Consider the following 5,836-nt stretch of genomic DNA (forward strand, 5'->3'; position numbering starts at 1 on the left):
AACTCAGCCAGATGGGCGAGGTATAAATAATAAATTATTATTATTATTATTGTTGTTGTTGTTGTTGTTGTTATTATTATTATTATTATTATTATTATTATAATGTTATAACTGTGCTACAAAATTCTGATGAAATCCTTTGATAGTCAAGGATGGCGACTTTTACTATGAAGCCTGGCGACCCCTAAATCTCCAGTTGCTATTAAAGGGCTTGGATTTGTTTATTGTTTTTTTGCTGTGAAATTCAACTCACTAAAGAATTGGCTTGGCCTTTGCCTTTTCTATAGACAATAACACCTTTTCAAATAAAGTGATTTGAGCATACAACTATAAAAAGTTAATCTCTAACACTTCAGTTTCTGGCTAAAGTAGTCACCCGTGTAAAAGAAATCCCCATAAACCATTTTACGCTATTCCTTTTGCCATTTTATTTCCATGGGACTTCTTCTGGCAATATACCAGATGAATGGTGCCCAGTTTTCAAAGGAGAAGTGGAGGCAAAGAATGAGCTCAGGCATGATAAATGAGGAAGATAGTTAGAAGCCAGCACCTGGCAGTGTTAAACAGACTATAAAACAACTGCTTCATCACAGTGACTTTATCGGCTTGCATGTGTATCTCAGGGGTTGGATGAGCTTAGCTCTCCATTGGAGGGATCTATTTCTCCTTTGCTTTGGCCTCCTGCAGGTGGTATGGACCAAAACCCAAAGGCTTGGCAGAAGGGATGGTTTCTCCCGTATCAGTTACTACCCTCCAACATCAATAATAACAGTAATCAACAACCTCAAAAATAATAACAATATTTTCTCCAGAGATTGTGAATTTTGGTGTGTTATATACCATTAATTTAGAGACTCTTGATTACATTAAGAAAAATAAATGTTATTTAAAAAATCTTCCCACTTGTTAACAAGCACCATCAAACACATTATCTTTTTTTCCTGTTTACCTTAGCCTTTGACACCAGTGTTTTGTTTATTTGTTTATTGCGTTTCTATCCCACAATTTTTCTCCAAGGAGCTCAAATTGGCAATCAAACACATTATCAAGGAAAGGTCACAGACACTCCCATCTGCTGAGCTTGCCTTAGTGAAAAGAAAACATGCAAAGACATTGCCTTTTGGCTTTAATAATAATTTAAATTCAAATGCGAATTGGAGAGAAATTAATAAAAACACTAGACAATATAATTTAAAATGTTGACATCAAAGCTCCTGCTATTTTTGAAAACTCTAATTAATGATGCTAAGTTAAAGTTTCCCTTTATCCTGCTATATATTGCCTTATCATCTTGCTCTTTTAAAGTCTTTTGAAGATAAATTATTCCAACCTGCAAGAAACCAGCACCTAATTATTATCCTCAGAGATTCTACCCAATCATATATTAGTGACTGCTGTTTTCAAGTGAAGAACAGAAATTCAGCACTGAAACAGAGACAAATAGATTGGGATTATCAAGATAAAAGTGATATTAGTGTTATGTAATACTCTTGAGGGACCTTTCCTGTTCTTTGCAAACTGGCTAGCATTTGGCAGCTTTGAATTTTGGCTAATCAGTTGATTGGGGGTAGCTGTCAAGCCTGCTGGGTTTGGCTGTCCTCAAGAGTTCCTGTAAGGAACTTCCAAGTACAACTGATCGCTGCAGAAAGTGAGATTTGCAGCCAGCACCAATCAGTTGAGTGCAAATCAAGCACAAAGAAGAAGAAGAGTTTGGATTTGATATCCCACTTTATCACTACCCGAAGGAGTCTCAAAGCGACTAACATTCTCCTTTCCCTTCCTCCCCCACAACAAACACTCTGTGAGGTGAGTGGGGCTAAGAGACTTCAGAGAAGTGTGACTAGTCCAAGGTCACCGAGCAGCTGCATGTGGAGGAGTGGAGATGCGAACCCGGTTCACCAGATTACGAGACTACCACTCTTAACCACTACACCACACTGGCTGGAAGATAGCAAAGAATTGGGAGCACACTTACAACAGTTGCAGTTGGGTCACCTGTCTTTACGGTGACATCAAATGATTGACATTTAGGTGGCCCACCCACTTGTCAACATGTCACATGGATTGTGTGGGAGATCAGGATACAGCCCACTGACCAGATCCTGTTCTCTATCCCTGGTGTCGAACAAGAATAGCAGGATTTATGTGCAGCAAATGCTATCTTATTTATTTGTCAGGTTTGGCCAACTTCATAAACAACATTTCGAATGTAGCTTGTAAACATAGCATCAGTTCAATATAGCCTTAATAACAACAGATGCTATTAGATGAAAAGATTAAAATTGTGTGGTGGTATTCAAGTACATTTTTGCACTAGAGCAAGGTTGCACGTGGAGATCCCCCCCCCAATTCTCCCCTGTGTGCACAATGTCCCATCCCCAAATCTTTTCTAGATTCTAGAACAGACTGAGGAGGCACACGGGTGAGGAGTATACCATCCCATTGTGAGAACTATGAATACAACCAGGGGTGGGTGACCTGCTCAGAGATTATTTTTGTGATGTTGAGATTTGATGTGGAGATTTATTATTGAACTGTACTTATTGCATGAACCAGGACTCAGCTCCAGTACCTCTCAGGTGGGCTCCATTGCCATTGTAAGAGAGGTTCGTGGTGAGCTTCTAGAAAAATAGCAATGGCATCAACCATAGCATATTTGCAGCAATCAAGTAGATGCCACCTTCCCATGTATTTTGCATCTGTCAACCGTCACCTTGAAAATGCCTCTGGAGAATCAGACGTGCATGTATTTGAGCATGAGATGTAGAATTATCTTATCATGAAAATAGACACCAAATTTCATCTCAGTGTCTCAGTTCAAGGCTGATACTAAATTACAAGTGAGCAAGAAGAGAATGTTAAGTAGATGACTTAAAGCAGACATGGCTAAACGTGGCCCTCCAGCTGTTTTTGGGACTACAATTCCCATCATCCCTGGCCACTGGTCCTGTTAGCTAGGGATGATGGGAGTTGTAGTTCTAAAACAGCTGGAGGGCCAAGTTTGGCCATACCTGAATTAAAGCAAAGGCCTCCCTTCACTTGGCCAAAAATAGAAACATAATAGAAGGAGCATCAGATAGCCAACTGTGGGGAAAGCAGACAGCGTCCCCCATGGGCAGTACTGGAGAAGTAAGAAAGAGATGGTTCTGCTCAAGCCCCCACATGAAAAAAGTTACAGTGTATGTGTTCCTAATTTGCTGAAAGCAGGACATCTACTTGAAAGCTCTACTCCCTTACTTGTTATCCAAGAACAGTATGAAATCTTTGTTGTTCTTGCATCCCCCCCAAAAGGGTCTGGTGTGTTTGTGTGTGTAGAAACATTAGCTATGTAGGTTTAGGTTTATTTTTGTTCAGTGTGTGGCAAAATTGCCATTTGCTTTCTTTTTAGTACTTCCTTCATTATTCTGGTAATGATGATGATGATGAATTTATTTCTTGTACCCCGCCCAATTTATGAGGAGATTTCACCCCTCCCATACCCAAGAATCGCCTGACCATCTCCTGATGGTCTCTGCTGACTCTCCAGAGAGAAGGAGGCGTGTCCTGCCTATTTAATTATTCTGCCCAGCAACATATCTGTGTGTGTGTGTGTGAGAGAGAGAGTCAGTCAGTCAGTGTATCGGAGAGAGTGAGAGTGTTAGAGATCCTAGAGATAATATTGCTGCTAAGAGCAGCTGCAGACTCTCAGTGTAGCATTGCTTTATGCTCAGAATATTCAGCTCTGTATATAGTTTTGTATCATAGTTGTAGTTACAGAATAAAAGGAAGATATTCTACAGAGCCGCTCTCCGAGTGGTTTATACTCTGCAAGACTCTGCAAAACTCTGCTGCGCAACGACTGTAGTATTGAGACAGTGAATCCGGTGCTCTCAGCTCTAAGCTGTGAGTCCACAGCACTGTGACCTGTTCCTGCGAGAAGGAGGTCTCTGGCGGTGCTACCCAGCTCGCCTAGCCCAGTCGGGGTTGAGGTGCATGAGTCCAGTTGGCGCACTGGCTCTAGGGCGATGCTGACATCGGTTATGGGCCCAGTCGTTGTTCCAGTCGTCTGACCTGGCGTTGTTCCAGTCATCCCAGGCGTCCCAGTCATCCCAGTCGCCAGAGGTTTCTGTTGCTGATTGCCGGACGGTGGAACGGACGCTGCGTGCTGGACTGATTTGCGGTGCCCAGAAGCAGAGCTGTTTTGGAGCAGAGTATTCAAGCTGCCGCTGTTGCTGTTGCTGCTGCTTGATTTATGGAGGTATGTTGCTGACTGCCAAAGGAAGAAGATAGCATCCCTGTTTGCCTGTTAATTGCGCTCTGAGTGGGAAAGAGAGTGGCTGAAGGAGTCAAGGCTTTATCTGTGTTGCACGAGGGAAGTGTCTTGCTCTAAGTAATAGCAGACATGGCCTGTGCACATTCTGGCCAGATGGCTCTGTCCTTTCCCCTCCTTACGCCTGAAACTTGTGGAGTTTGGCAAGTAAAGATGAAAGCGCTTTAACAGAGGGAAAAGCTATTTCACACGATAGAAGATGACCCTCCAGATGAGGATGATGATGATTGGGCTGAATGGCATGCTGCAGACATGAAAGCCCGAGGGACAATTATTTTGAGTGTTTCAGACCACTTGCTGGTGAACTTAGAGGGTCAAGAGACTGCACAAGCTGTTTGGCATAAGTTGAGAGAGATGCATCTGAGACAAAATGCTGGTTCCAGTGTGATTTTCTTTAAGAAGCTGTGCAGGCTGCAGTTGGAGAAAGGTGGTGATTTGCCTAGCCATCTATCTCAATTAAAGCGTCTCAGACAGGACCTTGTTCAGCGAGACCTGGCTATTTCAGAGGCTGTATTTGCAATGCTAATGATCAATAGCCTAGATGAGTCTTATGATGGAATAGCTGCCCAGATTTCTACAATGCCTTCTGACCGGCTAACAGAAGATTATGTGTCTAGCGTGCTCCTGAATGAGTGGGATCGCAGACAGGCTGTTAGAGAAAGCCGGGACTGTGCTGTTAAAAATGTGCTTGAAAATGTGCCTGAGTCTTCAGCAGGGGAAAGTGAAAGTGAAACTGCTGCTGTTAAAGCTTTGAAATTGAAGCGGTGCTTTTCATGTGGAGCACAACGCCATTTGAGTTTCCAGTGTAAGAAGTCTTCAAAGAAGAAGGGAAACTTCAGAGGCAGAGGGGGAGGAGGAAGAAATCCCCAAGCACCTGCTATTTCAAAGGCCTTGATCTCTCGCTGTTCCAGTCAACGTGGGTGGAGTTTCTTCGTGGTCGACTCTGGCTGTTCAAACCACATGGCCAAAGATAAGAATCTCTTTGTTCAGCTTGAGAAGCAAGAGAAAGAAATCCATCAAGCAGATGGGACAGTTCTCACGAGTGTGGCTCAGGGAACTGTGTTCTTAAAGAGCCTGAATGCAACTATTAAGAATGTCCTGTATGCACCTGATATTCAGGACAATTTGTTGAGTGTTTCCCAGCTTGATCGTCAAGGGTTTAAGGTGGTGTTTGCTAAATCTCGCTGTGAAATTCTTAGAGATGGCAAGCTCATTCTGTATGCAAAATGTGTAAATGGATTGTACCAATTGCCTTTTGTTTCAGGTACAGGCACTGCAGAAGCAACTGAGAAAGAGTGTTGCAATTTGTCTGTAGATAAGAATGAGAAGTTGCATGACCAATGTATTCATTATTATCACCGTATTTATGCTCATCTGAATTTCCAGGCTGTGGCAAAAATGCCTGATATGGTTCAGGGTATGAGGTTGAAAGAATGTCCCTACCACATGAAATGTGTTTCTTGTGCTGAGAGTAAGGCAAGGCAAGCTCCCAAAGGTACAGAGTCTGGGAGAGAGGCCAAGAAACCA

Source organism: Podarcis vaucheri (assembly GCF_965113315.1).
Source record: "Podarcis vaucheri genome assembly, chromosome: 11".
In the NCBI taxonomy this organism is placed as follows: Eukaryota; Metazoa; Chordata; class Lepidosauria; order Squamata; family Lacertidae; genus Podarcis; species Podarcis vaucheri.